Source organism: Rhipicephalus sanguineus, chromosome 4 (assembly GCF_013339695.2).
Source record: "Rhipicephalus sanguineus isolate Rsan-2018 chromosome 4, BIME_Rsan_1.4, whole genome shotgun sequence".
NCBI lineage: Eukaryota > Metazoa > Arthropoda > Arachnida > Ixodida > Ixodidae > Rhipicephalus > Rhipicephalus sanguineus.
Genome location: NC_051179.1, coordinates 67,174,110 through 67,192,743, shown reverse-complemented (window position 1 = coordinate 67,192,743; position 18,634 = coordinate 67,174,110). Strand labels below are relative to the sequence as shown.

Below are 18,634 nucleotides of genomic sequence, written 5' to 3'. Positions count from 1 at the left end.
GCCCCCCACTCACACGGACGGGGCGAACGGAGGGGGAGACCAGTGTTACCAGACTACTCCTGTGGCTTGTACCGCCCGTTTCACCAGCTGCTGATGACGATGACCCCAGCTACAGATGACCCCAACTGCAGACTGGACACCCGCTGCCGCTCTCTGCAGGAGCAAGTGCAACAATGTGGCCAAACAAGAGCCAGAAATTCCGCCACATCCCCCACCGCCGGGGGATTGTTTGTCCTTTCGGGGAAAACGTCCCCGTCTCCTCCGAGGAGGCGCGGGGGGGTCACGCCCACTCGCTAATCCGTGACGTCGTGGTCACGTGATCCGCAACCCCCCCGTCTCCCCCGAGCATTCCTCCCCCGTCTGAATACCCCTTAAAAGGATTACCAGTTCCCCGAGGTGGCATTGTCTCCCCCCCCCCCCCTTCCGAACTGGTCGGACGTGAAGAGTGAGAGGGCAGTGGTCTCTGGAGTGCCATCCTGGGGGCGGTGACCTATGTGCCGAAGAGACGGACCCTCCAAAGGCATGCACGTTTGTGATTGGACATTTGCCGCATAAGGAGCTATAGTTATGCAGCTCCAAAGGCATGCACGTTTGTGATTGGACATTTGCCGCATAAGGAGCTATAGTTGTGCAGCTTCAAAGGCATGCACGTTTGTGATTGGACATTTGCCGCATAAGGAGTTTCCCTGTCTTTGTATTGAAGCGTATTTAAGGAGCAGCAGAGCGTCTGCTCACGACGGATCGATCGGACTAGATGTCGCTCTGACGATCCTGTCCTCTGTGATGTTGTAAATAAACGTCTGTTAAGTTTCCTCAACGCCGGTCTGTCTGCCTCGGCTTCCTGCTGTTCCGGACGTCCCTGGGCCTGCGGTACGTCTCCCGCCGCTCAGCTCCACGCTACCCCCCCGAGTCCGCGTCGGCCAACGTCGCCGCTCGTAACGACTGGTCGACAGCGGTGGGATGGATCCGAATACCCGGTCGTAACAACGGTGGCTGCATTTTCGATAGAGGCAAAAATGTTGGAGGCCCGCCTAATTAGATTTGGGTACACGTTAAAGAATCCCAGGTGGTCGAAATTTCCGGAGCCCTCCACTACGGCATCTCTCATAACCATATCGTGGCTTTGGGAAGTTAAACTCCAGATATTATTACTTATTATTCCTTCATGCCTTCGTGTGCAGTCGTTGAAGCAAGCTGGTTTGTCAAGTGGAAATACTAAAGACTTAGATGCCTCATCAACCGCGAAAATTGACCGGCGTCCCGCGTCGGCACCTACACGAGTGATGCAAAGAATAATCGTCATGTGATGACGTCACCGTGACGTCAGAGATTGCCGAAATTTGTTACATCATTATGACGTCATCGCCACACCACGCGACGTAACGTCACATGATGACGCCATCACATGACATCGTAGCTTGGTCAGAGGTGTGCCGATAATGGAGGCCGTGGAAAACCAGGTGAGGTGCTTCTGACACTGGAGGCGGCTGACTACCATGTTAGTTGCAAAAAGTTTTCGGACGGTGGCGGGGCAGGATCAATGCAATCAACTGAGAAAAAAAAAGATGGCATTCGCCTTCCTGTCATCTGAGATGAGTGCATAAGGGGCCCTGTGAGTATTTAAAGGCGAAGCGTTTCTTTGCGGATCTATCTATCTATCTATCTATCTATCTATCTATCTATCTATCTATCTATCTATCTATCTATCTATCTATCTATCTATCTATCTATCTATCTATCTATCTATCTATCTAGCGGCCTATGTCTGGACGCTCTCGTGGCAGTATCTTTAACTTGACACATACCAACATTGGCAAGGAGGACATGTGTGAATGCCGAACACGATTAGTAGGTCATGACATCAATAACCTCAACTGGCTGTCGCGTGCGTCCTGAAACCGTATCCCTCAGTCACGTGTGGCGAATACCCGATTACCATGGCCCTTGCAAAATTTCGGCAGGTCCCACGCATGGTGGTTGCAAGCGGTTTCATGTGAAGCAGTTAGCCAGTAGCTCTATACAGCATTTTTGGTTTTGACCTAAGCGTTATAAGGTAGGTCGAAGTGTTTTTTTGTAAATGAAAGAGTTGTGTGCACCTCTTGGGCTTACCAGACACGTCGAATACACTGACGTTTAAGTGGTAACTTATGGTTTAACGTAGTATCAGCATCTACGTTAGAGCTCAGACGTCTGTGTTACCGAAACGAAGTGCGAGCTACGGTGCGATGGCGTGAATATCATACGTAACTCTTGTTTGCGTGTTCCTCCGGTGTCGAGCAACGCTCGAATATAGTTGCTGAATCATAGAAATGCAAATGTAACGTTTATTAGACTAAGCGGAGCCAACGCTGGAACCACAATTGACGTTAACGCGACACAACGCCCGTATCTTAGGAGTACATGTGTAGTGTTTATTGATTGGTTATCAAATTGAATAGCCAGCGCTACAGCCACACTTGACGTTTCGCCGACATTACGTCTGCATAGGGCCTTTTTTCCAAAGCAGTTTCTAGACCTATGCAGGCCCTCACATTTAAATTACCATTGTCTGGGTAGATATAAAGTGTCAATCACCTGTGACTCGTACCAGCATACATCGGCCCACGTTACACAGGTATGTGCTACAACAAAGCTGCATTTCAGGGTACATTTTATTTTCAAGTGATAATTTTAGTACAAAATATAACAAAATTCCACAACTTATGGGTTTAACCATGTACGCTAAGAGATGTTCAAAAATACCAATGTAAAATGGTTTTTCGAGGATATTTATGTTAAAACTATGGTATTATATGCCAAATATTTGCTCTAGAGTTTGGTGAATCCTGGTGAAATAACAGGAAATTACTTCATTTTAGCACCGAAAACTACAGTGTGCTTGCTTGGCTACGTGCAAACCAGCCGGTGAAATGCATTGACCAGGTAAGATATGGCCCTAATTGTATCACGTCAGCACACATACATTCGCTTTTGTCTTTATTCTCCAAGAACAAACGAAAGCTATTTATTACACTAGTACGGCTTCTGCCAAAACACGTCGCAACGCCACAGCAGCGAACGGGCCCAGGGAGACAGGGCTGCGCAGCACAATGAGGAGGAGGGGAAGGAATCATCGGACAGTGTATGCTCCGGCGTCCCGCTCCAAGTGCAGCCAGGGAACAATTGTTGTGGGCTTGAAATCTCATAATTACACGGGGACACAAGAAGACAGGGACAGGCGAAACGCACATTTCAGCATGGCGCACCTCGAGAGCTCCTTACTGACAGATGCCGCGCTTTCCACTCCGAGGTTTTCGGAGCTCTGCTTTCTGAATGCAACATCATTCATGGAACGACCACGGCATACCACGCGCAGACTAACGGGCTCACAGAACGGCTTACCTGCGGACTGGGTGATATGATCTCGATGTACGTGGCATCTGAGCAAGGTAACTGGGACCGTGTTGTATTATATGCAACTTTCGCATACAACATCGCTATACAAAACTACGGGATTTTCATCTTTCTTTCTGCTTTAAGGACGCGAGCCTTCACATACTATCGACACTCTATTTCCCTGCCGTCCTGTTGCTTCCGCGTGTCCACCTGTCTCGTAAGTTGCTCGACAAGCCTAATAGTGCCACCAGCTCGCCAACCCGTTTACATCGCAAGAGCAGCAACGTCACAAATAAAACCGCACTACCTCACTACCAGACCCTAATTACGCCCTAGGGTCCCTTGTATGGTTATCTCTCCCATGCGAAACTCCAGGACTCTCCTCGAAGCTCGTTCCGAAGCACGAAGGACCCTACCGCATCTTGCAGCAAACTTCTCCGGTTAATTTTCTTATTGAGTCAGTTCCTCAATCGGACGACATGCGCCGCCATGGACGTGACATCGTGCATGTTTCGCGTCTCAAGTCATATTACGAGCCTCTGTCGCCAGGATGGCTCTTGTTCACCGGGGGCGATTGTGAAGAAGATGCGCCTCCATCCAGGAGCACCGTTAACGCTCGGCTCGTGCTTCGGATCGCTGAACGGTACCTGACCGATTCGCGACCGACTGAACGATCGCGAAAACGCTGCTAAACCAGCTTCGCAAGGAGCATGCGGTAGACATAGGCTTTCCACCAAAGAGAGGTGCGTACGAGGTTGTCCCGTGGCACGGCCGGTCTGGAGGCGCGCGCTCGCTCCTTCCTTTACGGCTTGCGCACGGGGGGCTGTTGCTACCTATGGCCGCAATTTCGTGGGGGCGCTCCGAGCCAACTGCTCCCTAACTCACTCCCGGCCGTTGCGGAGGCTATACGGAGGCTAGTGCGCGCAGGGAGTGCTCGGCTTCCGACGTACCGTGGCGCTTTCTGAAGGTACTCTGTATGGTATTCATGGTACCAATGCGATAGAAACATGGTAGCAAGTATATATGATGACTCTGGTAAATTCCGCTTTACAGAAGTGGTGGCGCAGGCCGCAAGCCCGCTTCTGTTGCTCGGCAAAGCATCGACGCGGTTATAACACAGCCTTGCTTTTTTTTTTTAGGTTTCTGTAACTTCGAGAATAAGTAAGAGGATGAACATTGCATTTGGTTGAAGAAACGGTTTAATCATGGTTTAGGAAATGTTCATTTCAAATGTATGTGCCGGCCGTCGCTGTACTTGAAAGTAACAAAATTGCACATTTTTTGTTGGAGGCATTTAATTCGTGCTTTAATATTGAAACAAATACTTCAAAAAAGTGAAAGTCACTGCATAATGGGGACGGCCACGCTGCAGACAAAGAGGAAACATAAAAAACTTTCAGAGAATCCTTTCAATGGGAAACAGAATGTTTTCCTTGGTACTACAACAATATGCGCATGGAGAACTGAAAAAAAATCACTGCTGGTAAAACGCTGTAGTGACGATCACAGTTTAAAGGAGTCAAGTCTGTCACAGCCTGATACGCTTCCGCGAGGGCTTGTGAATAAAACCGGAAGGCCTGTCATTCTGATCTGTTAACTTTTTTGTGTAGTTAATAAGAAGAATCCGGAGAAACTTCTCAGAAACAATATGAGCCAGCACTCTCGCGTGACTCTTGTCCACACCTTCCGGACAGTCCAGAAGTGGCGAATCTTCAAGGCATGGCTCAACAGTCAATTGCAGAGTCTCGAGGATTTTCGTTCGAGGAAGATAGTTGACTGCTTTCTCGAAGAACGTCACAATTGTGTCCAGCATTGATAGTAACTCCGGCTTTAGGTAGTGTAGATCATAGGCTTCTTGCTGACGGAGAAGATGATACAAAGGACTGCTCGTTTTGTTTGTCGTCACTAGCATGGCGCATGTTTCGCAACCGACGTCAGTGATGAGTTTGGCAATGTATACCCACCTACATACACCAAGCCTGAATAGGCAACAGAGTTCGGTGGTTTGCGAGGAGGTTCTCGCAGAGCTTCAAGTTCCTCAATAACATCTTCCGGAATAGACACCGTCGCTTCTTCAATGTTTTCGTCGCGAATGCCCATGTCTTTTGAAGGTAGCGCCTTTTCCTTTTTGACAATGTGGTACAAAGCAGCAGTGACGGCTCTTGCGTCTAGCGCGTCATTGCCCCCGCACATTTCCCTCAATTTTCCAAGCAATGCCCCTATAGGATCACTGTTAAATTTCTTCGTGAGCACATAGTTTACTCCTTTTCTCAGAAGAAATCGGACTGTCTCCACTGTGGACTTTGTTGCGAAAAGCAGGGCAGTGTACGTCTCGTCTGTAAAGTTTCCAACGCCAGCGGCGACAGAAAAATTCATTTTCCAGCCACAGCAATCTAAGCACAAGGGCCTCGGGCATTTTCGCCTCCATCGAATATAAGGTGGTCGCGTCTTAAAAAATATTGTTGTTGCTAGCAGCGCTGCGTGTGCGTCTTCTATTGCCGAGTGCCGAGAAAGGCAGACTGTCCCCACACGCACCTGTACTTCCTTCACCGCTTGCTACAACCGAAAGAAGTAATTAGCACGAGAAATTGGCCGGGCACAGCTGGTTTACAACACGAAGCGCATGCGGCGAAACGCGCTTTGGGCGGTTGGCTCGCGACGCCCTCACGCGGAGCGCGCCGTCGTGACTGTATAGAAAAAGTTCCATTGTACTCCCGGCGGCTGCTCAGGCCGTAAGGGAAGGAGTGCGCCTCTAGACCGGCCGTGCCCGTGGGTACACAAATTGTCACATGACCTGAAGAAGAAGAAGAAGAAAACGGGAGAGAGGAAAGACAGGGATGTTAACCAGTTTGGCATAACCGGTATGCTACCCTGTACAGGGGGAAGGGATGGGGGAGATCGAAAGAAGAGTAAAGAAAGAGAGAAAGAGAGGGGAACACACACGCACACACATAACGTCACAGCGCAGAGCGGCAGTCTTGTGCGGTATGCGGCATCATTAAAAAGTCTACAGCCGCTCGTGTAAGTCTGTTGTCCTTAGGAATTTGAGCAATGCCTTGGTTGCTTGTATTCTCGATGAGTTATCAGGATGACATTGGAGAATCGTGTCTAGTGTCAACGGTCTGTTGTGAAGATGAGCGAGAGCGAATACCAGGGATCGTCTCTGCGCAGCGTAGCGAGGACAGTCGCAGAAGATATGTTGCAAGGTCTCCTCGGTGCCGCAGGCGTCGCAAAGAGCGTTGTCGGCCATCCCTATTCGAAACGAATATGACTTCGTGAAAGCCACTCTTAGCCATAAGCGGCATAGCAGAGTGGTCTCTCTTCGGCGGAGTCCACATGGTATTTGAAGTCGCCGCAACTCGTTTAGGTGGTGTTGCCGGTAGTTTTGGCTTCTTGACGTATTCAGTGTTGAGTGCGAAATATTCTTTGCGATCCTTTGAAGCATGGCAGCAGCATCAGACCTTGAAAGCGGTATAGCCTCTTCCTTGTCTCCTTGCAAAGCTGACCGAGCAGCATTATCGGCATGTTCGTTGCCAAGCACGCCGCAGTGACTTGGCAACCATTGAAATGTCACTTGGTGTCCCTTCTCGAATGACGTATGAATGAGGTGTCTTATCTCGAATACCAGTTGTTCATATGGTCCACGCCGTAGGGCTGACAAGAGAGATTGTAGGGCTGCTTTGGAGTCACTAAAAATTGACCATCGCTGCGGTTGTTCGCGATTGATAACAGAAAGTGCAGCGCGAAGAGCTGTCAGTTCAGCAGCCGTTGATGTCGTTGGGTGGTCGGTCTTAAAGCTAACAGTTACACCTTTCGCTGGGACAACTACTGCCCCGGACGAATCACGGATGGTCGTTGAGCCGTCGGTGTAAACATGTATGTGGTCGGTGTATTTCTCGTGCAGTAGAAGCAGAGATAGCTGTTTCAGGACAGGCGATGACAAATCAGATTTTTTCTTGATTCCTGGTACACTGAGATGCACTGCAGGGCGAATTAAACACCAAGGTGGAATCGATGGTTTGGATGCGGGGCTGAAGCCTGACGGTAGGTTGGCGGAGTAGCTCCAGATTGTCGCGCAGTATGATGCTAGCGGTCTTTCTGAGGGCAGTGTTGCCAGGTGGTGGTTAGGAGCTCGAGCAAAATGCCTTATGTGGGCTCTCAAGGCTTCTAACGCAATGTGCGTTTGTATTGGTATATCCTTGGCGATGGCAATAGTCGCCTCTGTTGGCGCACATTTGGGCAGACCTAGGCAAACTCTGAGTGCCTGAGCTTGTGCAGCCTGTAGAACGCGAAGATTTGTCTTGCAGGTGTTGGTTAGTACAGGCAGACTATATCTCAGAAACCCAAGAAAGAGTGCTCTGTATAATTCTAACATTGCATCTACTGACATGCCCCAGTTTTTCCCTCCCAGGAACTTGAGCAGCTGGGCAATGGCCGTCAGGCGCTTCTTCAAATAGGCCACGTGTGGGCTCCAATTGAGGTTTCTGTCAATAATTATGCCGAGAAATTTGTATGTTCTGGCATAAGAAATCGACTGCCCGTCAATAGAAATGGCATATGGTGTCATTGGTTTGCACGTGAACGCCACCAATGCACATTTCTCCGGGGATATTCTGAGGCCTTGTTTGCTAAGGTAGTGCGCTGTCAATGTTGCAGCCTTTTGAAGTCTCGCACGTATTTGAAGTCGTGTAACGGCTGAGGTCCAGACACATATGTCGTCTGCGTATATAGAGATCTTGATCGTACTTGGCAGGGATTCGACAAGTTGAATGAGTGCGAGATTGAATAGTATGGGACTGAGTACTCCGCCTTGAGGAACGCCTCGGCAGGTATAGCGTAGTGTGGTGGGGCCGTCTTCGGTGGACACAAAGAATGACCTTGCAGACAGGTAGCTACCAATCCATCGAAGAACTCGACCACCAAGGCCAACCACTTCAAGCGCATCGATAATAGCCTCGTGTAGAACATTATCATAGGCGCCTTTCACATCCAAAAACAACGCTGCAGATAGTCGCTTACGTGATCTCTGCTGTTGAACGTACGTAACGAGATCAAGAACATTGTCTATGCATGAACGGTCACGTCGGAAGCCAGCCATAGAGTTTGGATAGATCTTGTAGTGTTCTAGATACCACTCCAGGCGGCCATATATCATTCGTTCCATTATCTTCCCCACGCAGCTGGCCAATGCAATAGGGCGATACGAGGCAAGGTCAAGTGGGGACTTGCCTTGCTTCAGAAGTGGTACTAATCGGCTTGTCTTCCATTCGTCGGGAACGTTGCCCTCTTGCCACGAGTTGTTGTAGAGTCGCAGTAGTTCTCCCCGCGCGGCCTCACCAAGATTGCACAAGGCTCGGTACGATATGCCATCTGGCCCCGGAGATGAAGAACGCCTGCATGAAGCCAGTGCTGCCTCGAGTTCCTCCATTGTAAAAGGAAGGTCCATTCGGCTATCACGGGAACAAGGGATGGCACATCCGGCAACGGGATCTGGACGAACCGCTTGGTCAGCGATCCTCGCGCAAAAATCTTCTGCAACTTCGATGTCTTGTCGCTTTTGAAAGAGTGCCAGCGCCTTGAAGGGAAAGCGCTGTTCAGGATGACAGCGCAAACCACGCACCGTCCTCCAGATTTGAGAGAGGGGCTTGCGAGGGTCTAATGTCTGGCAAAACGTTGTCCACCGTTGGGAGGCCAATCTGTCCATACGACGCTGGATTTTCTTTTGCATTCGCCTGGCTGTCCTGAGGTCATGTATGGACTTGGTACGCCGATATCGTCGTTCCGCACGACGGCGAAGCGCTCGAAGTCGTTCCAATTCTGTATCGAAATCGTTTCGCTTAGAAGGAATCACGATCGGGCGCGTTGCGTCTTGTATTGTGCTCTTGATTGCTTGCTCTAGCCCAGTGGGCAGGCCCGCTTGGCAAACATTTTCCATATCAGACTGGAAAGTGGTCCAGTTAGTCATTCTGATGGTCTTCTGTAGACAAGACTTGGAGAGCCCTTTGATGTGAAGATAGGTAGGAATGTGATCACTTCCGTGTGTCTCAATGTCCGAGAACCATTTAACACATCTGGTGAAGGAGCTGGAGACGAAAGTAAGATCAAGGCAGCTACCGTACGTCACACCTCGAAGAAACGTTGGGCTGCCATCATTCAGGAGAGAAAGGCCATGATTCGAGGCGAAACTTGCCAATCGTCGTCCTCTTGCGTTTGTCCTTGTGCTTCCCCATGCCAGATGATGCGCATTAAAATCTCCTATAATGACCCATGGAGCAGGACATACAGTCAATATATGTTCTAATCTTCGTGAATTAAAAGTACTCGATGGCGATATATAAACGCCTATTAAAGTAAACAGGAGTTTGTTCTTTTTAACAGTCAAACACACATATTGATTGTCGTCATCAGGCGCAGTTGGCTGTAGCAAATAAGTGAGTTCACGCCGAACATAAACGATGATTTTGCTGCATGCCCCATTTGTCGAGGACATGACAGCTTCGTACCCCGATAATCTGACAGGTTTCGATATGTTGGGCTCGCAAATGACGATGATGGGGAAACCGTGAGTGTTCACAAATTGACGAAAATCAGAAAGGCGTGATTTGAGCCCTCTCGCATTCCACTGGATGACGGACGCTGTCTTGACTTCCGATCGAAAAGAAGAGTGGTTGGCAGCCATGGCTCTACTCAAGAGATTCAAGCACTGGGCTCAAAGCGTCCAGTACTTTGTCCAGTACTTTGAGTGCACTACGTGCAGGCGTTGTCCCCATGTCCAATAACACCTCTCGAATGGCGCCCATGAGGGAACGAAGCATAGAGATCACTTGACGATGTGCCCTAGGTACGTCATCAGCGGCGGGTGAAGTCTCCAGAGGGCGCGTCACCTCCTGAGGTTCCTTGGCAAGTAAGCTGTTCGGAAGCGCAGGCCATTCCTTTGGGGAAAGATTCCTATCCGCTGGTGTCTTTGAGCTGATTGGCCCTTTCGTAGTTTGACTATGTGGTGCCGCATTGGAGTGGGCGCTGTCGTTTCGTGCATGGGCCTTTCTTGAGGTCGAACGATGGCGCCGCCGCCCGCGCCGACGTCGGACTGCTTCGGCAGCCTCTCTGTGGGTCGAGTTATCTCTCGCCATTTGTTTGAGAACAGCACGCTCCTTCTTGATGCGAGGACAGTCTTTCGAAGAGGCAGCGTGAGAGCCATTACAGTTGGCGCACTTCAGAACAGTGGAGCGGCAGGTCTCTTCCGCGTGTGGTTCAGCGCACCGGGGGCACAATAAAGAGTTGGGGCACACGCCCTTGACGTGCCCTAGCCTGAAGCACTGATGGCATTGAAGTGGCTTTTGTATGAATGGGCGAACAGGGTGTCGGAAATGCCCAACTTTGACGTGGGATGGTATACAATCCCCCTTGAATATCACTTTTACGCACCGTGTCTGACCAAGACGTCGCACTTGCGTGATGACGATGCCCTCATTTGCCGGTTTGATGAGGGTGGGTAGGTCCGCGTTGGGAATTGCAACATCGATGTCGTACACCACACCGGCTATGGATGTATCGTCCATCGGGATAAAAGGACGCACTTTGATGCCGCCTAGCTCCGTGATTTGCTGAAGTTTTCCGAGCGCACTCACATGGATCACGTCTATAGCAAGGATGTTTTTCCGTGGATTGACTCTAATGTCTTTAATCTCATTGGGCACCGCACATTCTAGATAAGCGGAGAGGGCTTGCCTGTTCAGCAATCGTAGGTTGCCCGATTCTTCCGGCACGAAGATGATGACGTGCGGCCAACGTTCAAGCCTTGTCTTCATAGTAGCTGTACTCGCAGGAGTTGACGGAGTCGCCTTGAAGATCTTTCTCTTCGCCCTTTTGCTCTGGACGGGGATAAAGCCGTCGTCTGATGTGTCATCTCCCGAGACTGAGTACAGTTCGGTGTCCTCGGTGTCACTGAGGAAGCTTCCTCGTTTCCTTGCGGTTGACAGCAGTGATGACTTCTGGCCAGATGGGCCTCGGGAAGGCTCCGCGTCCATGGCCGCAAGACGGGGAGCCGAGGCACCAGAAAAAACCGTAGATTTTACCGAAAACGCAGAGAGCACCGAGAGAAGCGATCAGTTATTAGAACACTTCCATGACCTGAAGAAAGCCGCGGCAAGGCATGGGGTAGATCTTGTTTTTTTTCGCGCAATGCAAGTTAGCTAAACTATGTAGACGTGTGACGAGTACCCAAACATGAAAACACTGCACTACCAAACACGAATATCAGTACATCGGACGCACGGGCTCCAAATTTCTTTAAGCTGCGGCCGTGTTTACTTTGTACACACTGGTCAGTGCCTTAATCACCGGCTGCGACAGCACTATAGGTGATTGAACTCAGGATATGAGTCTTATCTCGCTTTACATTGTAAAGGTTGTGGTTGTTACCCACGCTTGAAGAATACAGATGTGGTAGGTCGCGGATACACCAAATTAGAGCGAGAGATTTTATAAGCCGCTTTGATTGAAAATGGTGCACCCGACTTATGCGTTAGCTTCGTTTCAGTCGCTCTCTTAAACAAGGAAGTGCGTTTCATGAGTAGCCGCATTTAAGCGGTTTCAGCGTTTTATGGATCCACTAGGGGTACTGAGATACTATGTGGGGACTAGTCGGACTAAGAGTGCCCAATCCAGCTGTCTGTGAACATTGAACTCTAACTTGATATTTCTGCTCCGTATGCGGTAGGTGTCATGCAACGTTCTAAATGTTATTGCCAAACTCAGATCAACGACGGTCTTAAAACCTGCATAAGGTTTTTTTAACGCATGTAGCCTTGACTTAAATACTGTGCAACCAATAGGTGTCCAATGCTGTTTCTTCTTGGAAACTTCTTTGTTTGATACGAAGCTTTATGCTTGAGTGCCAAGAACTTTCACCGGATGTGAGATAACATTCTGAACAGAAGACGGCGTTACGGAAACGTTTCTATTTGACACATGCTGTCACGCGCTCCCACCCTACGCTGCTTCATTGGATGAGTGTTTTGTTCACTTTATTTCATGCATGAACGTTGATGGAGGCTACGAAACATTTGTGTTGACGGACAATAATAGTGTCTTTATTATTGATTTCACTGCTTGAAATTTACAGCCCTGTCTTCTGACAGTAAGTCCCAGAAGTGACGGTGCTTGCCCGGGCAACTGCTTATGTGCTGTCGGACCGGGTAATCATAACAGGAATGGAACTTGCAAGAATGCTGATTAGTAAAAAATTTGAAAAATAAAGTATGTACTGAAGTACGTATGTATATACTTGGTCCCTTATGCGGTAGTATTTCTAGAACCTAAAAAATAGCGAGAATTCATTAAAAAATTCACAAGTTGGTAAAAATACCACGGCTTGACAAAGTGTAATTTACGTCTATACTATAAAGCCTAAGTAGTCGTAAGGCTGTTCGAGAAAGTTTGAGACTACTCATGTGTCTTCGGTAGTAATCACGGTCATATATATGCGCATCAAAAATGTTCATTTTAACCATGGGGCTGCTTTCAAAGTAGTGTTTGTTGCTACGTTTTCCCCAAGAGATCATTTTATTCACGCTTATGCAAAGCGGGGTACAATAATTACCCGGGAAACGATTTCTGTTTAACCTCTTTTCTGTCCACTAGAGGTGTTTCTTTTTTACTTATCCGCAAAGTCCGTGCATAACCGTGTATGTGTGCTTGAGAGAAGATGAGCCTAATTTAGGTAAATATAGCTTCAATTCTAAGCGTAGCAAATGAGTTGCGGGGAAAATCAACTGCAAGATGTAATCTTTCGTGACATAATGATAAAAACGTTGAGAGGTGAAAAAAAACAGCGTAACTAACAAGCCGTTCAGGACCGATATAAATTTTGTGGTACACAACTTTCCCGGTAAAAACTTAAGCTAAAATCATCATTAAGCCCTGCCATAGTCTACGCTCGTGCATCCTTCGTAGTTCAGTCTAGCCGCTGCTTTTGAAAGGAACAAAAGCGCCTTGGTGTTTTAAATGCGAAGCATTTCTTAGCGAACCTTTGGCACTTTGAGCGTTTCTATCTATCTATCTATCTATCTATCTATCTATCTATCTATCTATCTATCTATCTATCTATCTATCTATCTATCTATCTATCTATCTATCTATCTATCTATCTATCTATCTATCTATCTATCTATCTATCTATCTATCTATCTATCTATCTATCTATCTATCTAGCCGCCTACATCTGGGTGCTCTTATGATCGTCTCCTTAACTTGGTGTAGACCAAGATTGGCATGGGAGGGTAAAATGATTTGACGAATATGACTGTTGGGTTATGACATGAATAACGTGAAAATCCTGTCACGTACGTCGTCAAAACCTCTCTTCCTGACACGTATGGCACAAACACACGTTTACCACGGGCCGCGGTGTACGGGTATGTGCCACAAGTCATTGACAGTTTATACTGCCCAGGGACGCTGAGAACAGACATTGCTCATTTAAATGCGGAAGCGTTAACAAAACCGACATCGGCAGCGTTGACCCGACGAATGGAAAGAATGAAAATTAGGATGCCAGCATGAAACGAACCCAAGCATTCTGCGTGGCAATCAGGTATTATACTACAGAGCCATGTCAGGTCTATAAACAGGTTTGGAAAAACAGCCTATGCAGGCGTAATGGCAGTGCAACGTCAGTTGTGGTTGTCGTGCTGGCTATCTAATGTTACAAGAAAGCAATAAACACTACATATGTACTCCCACGATACAGGTATCATATCAGCTTAACGTCTGTGGTTCCAGTGTTGGATCCGCTTTGATACCAGTTTAGTAAAAATTACGTTTGTATTCCTATGATCAGCAAGTTATATTGATCCAATGCTCGACCCAGGAGAAATACATTAACGAAAGCTCCGAATGATATTCATATGATTGCACCGTTGTGTGCACTTATTTTTGATAATACTGACGTACGTGGTCTAACGTGAGGGCTGACGTTACGTCGCACCATAATTTACCCTTTAAACGCCAGTATTGTCGACGTGGCTGGTAAGCGCACGATGTGCACTCGGCTACTACACTCACAAAAACGCGTCGATCCATCTCGCAACGCTTGGCTCAAAGCCATAAAGTACAGCATAGAAGTACTCACTGACTGTTTCGCTTGAGACCGATTCCCACAACGCGTGGGATCTGCCGAATTTTTCGTTAACTGTGAAAATGACAGCCCATGATGTTATTTCGAGAGAGCCCGTCCTATGCACTGCTTGTTGAAGTACCTTTCAACAGATCTCTCTTTCAATTAAACCTTGTTATATGTACTAAAGGTCACGCGCTTTTATCAAACGGAATTTCTTCTCTCGCAGTCGCGCTCTTCGAGGGCGAATCACTGGCGTTTTTCCGTCAAAAATCACCACCAACGCCAACAGAATGTTGACTGCGCGTTTAGCTGCTCCTTTCCCGGCAGGCGTACCCGTCCAGCGTCGATCAAGCAACTTTGACCAAGCGACGACGACAGGTGATGACATCACGTGACGTCACGTTATGTTACGTCATACTGACTTCGCGATGACGCCACGAATTTTTGTTATCTGTGGCATCCTCGTGACTTTATATGGTGAGATCACCACATGATGATGATCGTTTCCATCAGTCGTGCTGACACCAACGTCGCGGAACGCTGTCGGTCAATTTTAGCTTTTGACAAAGCACCTAACGCTTTCGCCTTAATAGGAGTGTCGCCAATTTAAAAGAAGGTATTTCTTCACACCGACACTCGAAGCAATGCTATGTTGCCCACCGCGAGAGAAAATATGTCTTTCAGACGTTAAAGGCCAACTCTGGCCATTTTTTGACCATGTCAATGTGTTTTATGTTCCTGAGACGCCCCTGTCAGGGGTCCAATAGCAGGAATACTCGGCAAATTGGACAACAATTTTAAATAAGCAACAATGTGCAACACCGAAACCGAAACCCAGCCGAGCAGTACTGTCTTCGCGTGACGGAGAAGTCGGCAAAAACCGGAAATAGTGCAAGGCATGCCGGTCTCGCCAACGCGTAGTATGAATGCTGAGAAAGCGGCGAAGAGCAGACGCTCAGGCAGGGGAAATGTTACACCGTCGCAACAGCCGTACCATATCTGTGACTGACCGCATTCCATCGCCAGATGGCGCCACCTGTCCAGGCAACTCAAGTTTGTGGGGCCGCGATCGGGTAAAAGGCTGTCGCTGAGAAACTTGTGGACTAATTAAAGCTTCTTAATGTTGCTATGGGAAGAGTGCATAATTTTTTCAATAGCGGCGTTCACCATCGTGTTGGTAGGGCCGAAGGAATTTAATATAAGCCAATTTAGCAAACGTCAGTAGTAACTAGTAGCAGTATTCGTATTCCAAATTTTTGCCAATATTGGGTGTGCATGGCACTTGGTTTTCATTATTATAATCCGCTTGGAATGTCCAAATTCCACAAGTCACACTTCCTTACTTTGAAATCGTTCACGTAAGAAAGTATGATAAAGCAAGTCTCGTTACTGCTGAGTTTTGCTACATTTTCTTAGTCTAGATGCCTGGATTTGTCTTCTTCATTTTATTTGTAACGTAATTTCGTAGACGTACAGTATCTCGAACTCGTCAGGGAACGTCGGTGCTGCTGATATGAAGGGACCACACCAGGTATTGAACAAAAAATACCGCGCATGTACAGAAAGAAAAATACGTCAAAAACATAAAAAAATACACAAAGATGTTAAAAAACATGGCTGATCCCTCCGTCATAGGAATCGGTATAACACGAAAGTAAAACGTGTCTTCACAAAAGTAGTGCTCATTGTGTAGTCATATATGGGAGCTTGTGCAATGTCTATTGGATTTGGGCAGCTATAGCACCGTCTGACGTGGATGCACCCATGTTGACGCCTGGTGGCATGTCTCCATCGCGAGAACTAACGCCCATAATCATGATTAAACCGTTGTGGCAACTGAAGTTGTTAACATATATTTGGACACAGCGAATCGTGAATCCCGCGTAAGATGATATCAACAAGCTCATAATCAACACTGATAGCCGGTATGCACTTCTTCAAAGCGTCGTCAATTAAGGAGAGAAACGACACGGTGTGCGCTTTCTAGTAATGGGTAGCCGACGCCTGTGCTCATGCATACATAACACACACTGCGCTTCAGCGACAGGGGAGGTAGAAGTTCGTAGCCTGAGCCGCAAACGCGTGCGTCCCGCTGGCCTCTGTTTCGCAGGCGCTAGTCTCGCTCTACCAAGGCACGACATTCGCCCGTCGAAATCGCGTCCTTGCTGCAACGCGTATTGCAGCAGTTTTGTTAGCCGGTGCTCTCGCAATTGAAGCAGTCGGCGGCGGAGAAATCCCGTTGGTGCACGTGGAAGCTGCACTACTCCGATGAGCCGACGCACGCTAACACGAAGCGGAAGGCAAAGAAAGACCATAACCAACGCAACTGCGTCAAGGGTGCCTCAGCGATGCCAGCGCGGCCAGTCTACCTCTCTGGTATCGAGACGCTGTAACCATGACCTCCGATATCGCGTGCAATCTCTGAGTAAGCGCTAGTAATTGTCAATCATGAAGCATTACTTCTTTTCACATCTCACAAACGGTGGCACCGCTCCGCTCCGCCCGCCGCGAAAGAGAATGTGTGAAAGATAAGGCGCCTTCGCACCGTGTCTCGCATCTCCCGAGTTAGCTTATTCGGTAGGGCGCCGGGCGCTTGCCGTCGCGGCCGCAGCGTCGTGGGTTGAATTCCCAGCGGGGTATCTTTTTCTTGTTTTTTTTTTCTTTCTCACCCGTTGGCGTCCATTTTATCAACGTCATATCCGTGAGGGATGTACTTGGTGGACCCCGGCATATACACTTTCGTGTTAAAATATCAAATAAATGCAAGTACGTGTATTTTTAAAAGAATTTGGGGTATGAAATTCTTTATACAATTCGAGTACCGTGAGGTACATATTTGGTATTGTTGGCTGTGTTTGTGTTGCACGCATCTTCGTAATCTAACAGAATATCGAACCCTTAACGCTAGTATGCAGTGTTCATCAACATTACTAACAAATGGGAACCACGTGATGACTCCAACTACACGCTATAGGATCAAATCATTTGCTCAGCATATCTGTTAGCTATCTTTGAGGCCTCTATATTTTGTCACTCCACGATGACTTCAATTCATACAGCATTAAACGTGCAATAGACATGCTCTCCGAAATAAAACACTTTGTGCATACGTTATACCGATGCACAATTGCACATTACTACCAAATCACAAATATTCCAGATGTGCGCGATTATGCATATGTAGTCAGAAACAATCGACATATTGGAGCCAGTTTTGTGAATAAGATGAAAGCAGAAAATTTTGAAATGCCAAGAGGGGGTTATGAATGTTGTGGGTGACTAAAAAATGAACAATAATATGTGTGCTAGCACCTGCCGTTTTCTACTGCCAAGTATGAAATACGGGTGGTTCGCAAGGAAGTGGCCACTATACTTCTACGTTTTCTACGAGAGACAGGTTTTAGTGATGAATGGCGAGACATACTACATGAAAAGAGTCGCTCAGGCAGGGCAACTGCCGGCCAGGTCTTCCAGGCTAACCTTGTCTGTGGCAACAGCATACCCACCACCACCACCACCACTACGTGGGACAAAATGGTGCCCCGTTCATAAGCAACGTGAATTTTGACCTCAGATTCAAGACATCTTCTATAAGGCGTATCTTGCGTAGCAGTGTTAGCATGACTCAAAAATGATCACACAATGCCGGTTAACACTTCATTAGCCGTGGCTAATATTAGCGAATTGCAAGTTAGTCGTGGCTAACTGTGGCCTATTGATGGCCAGTGCTGCCTAATTGACAGCTGATATTGAATAGAATTGGGTAATGTTCGCTGCCAGTAACTTGCGGCTGAGCCTTTTCAATTTTGTTCACAATACAGTTGGCCATAAAGCCTTTACAGCATGGGTTGTGAGGCATCACAGTATGAAACTGGTTGTTACAATAACAAGTTATCAAGAATACAAACTGTGTGTTCCAACAAGAATAACGCCAATGAAGTGTCAAACATGAGTACATAGGTACGCTAGTAATTCAAACAGCAGTTATCGAAATACGGAGCGCATATTACAAAAACCACTTAGGTGAATGAAACGCCACACAATGGAAATAAGAAATCTAAACATCAACAGGAACATAACGCTTCGGCAATCAATTGCCTAATTTCTCACTTCTGATAGAAGATGAAGTTTATAATACAG

General features: G+C 47.6%; 1 long non-coding RNA gene across 1 annotated transcript; it reads left to right on the top strand.

The window, feature by feature from the left end:
- Positions 1-3,079: 3,079 nt before the first annotated feature.
- LOC119390174 (uncharacterized) lies at positions 3,080-12,648 on the top strand. The gene is made up of 2 exons (XR_005183245.2): positions 3,080-3,428; positions 12,500-12,648. It is a non-coding gene; the product is annotated as an uncharacterized LOC119390174 (long non-coding RNA).
- The last annotated feature ends 5,986 nt before the right edge of the window (positions 12,649-18,634 follow it).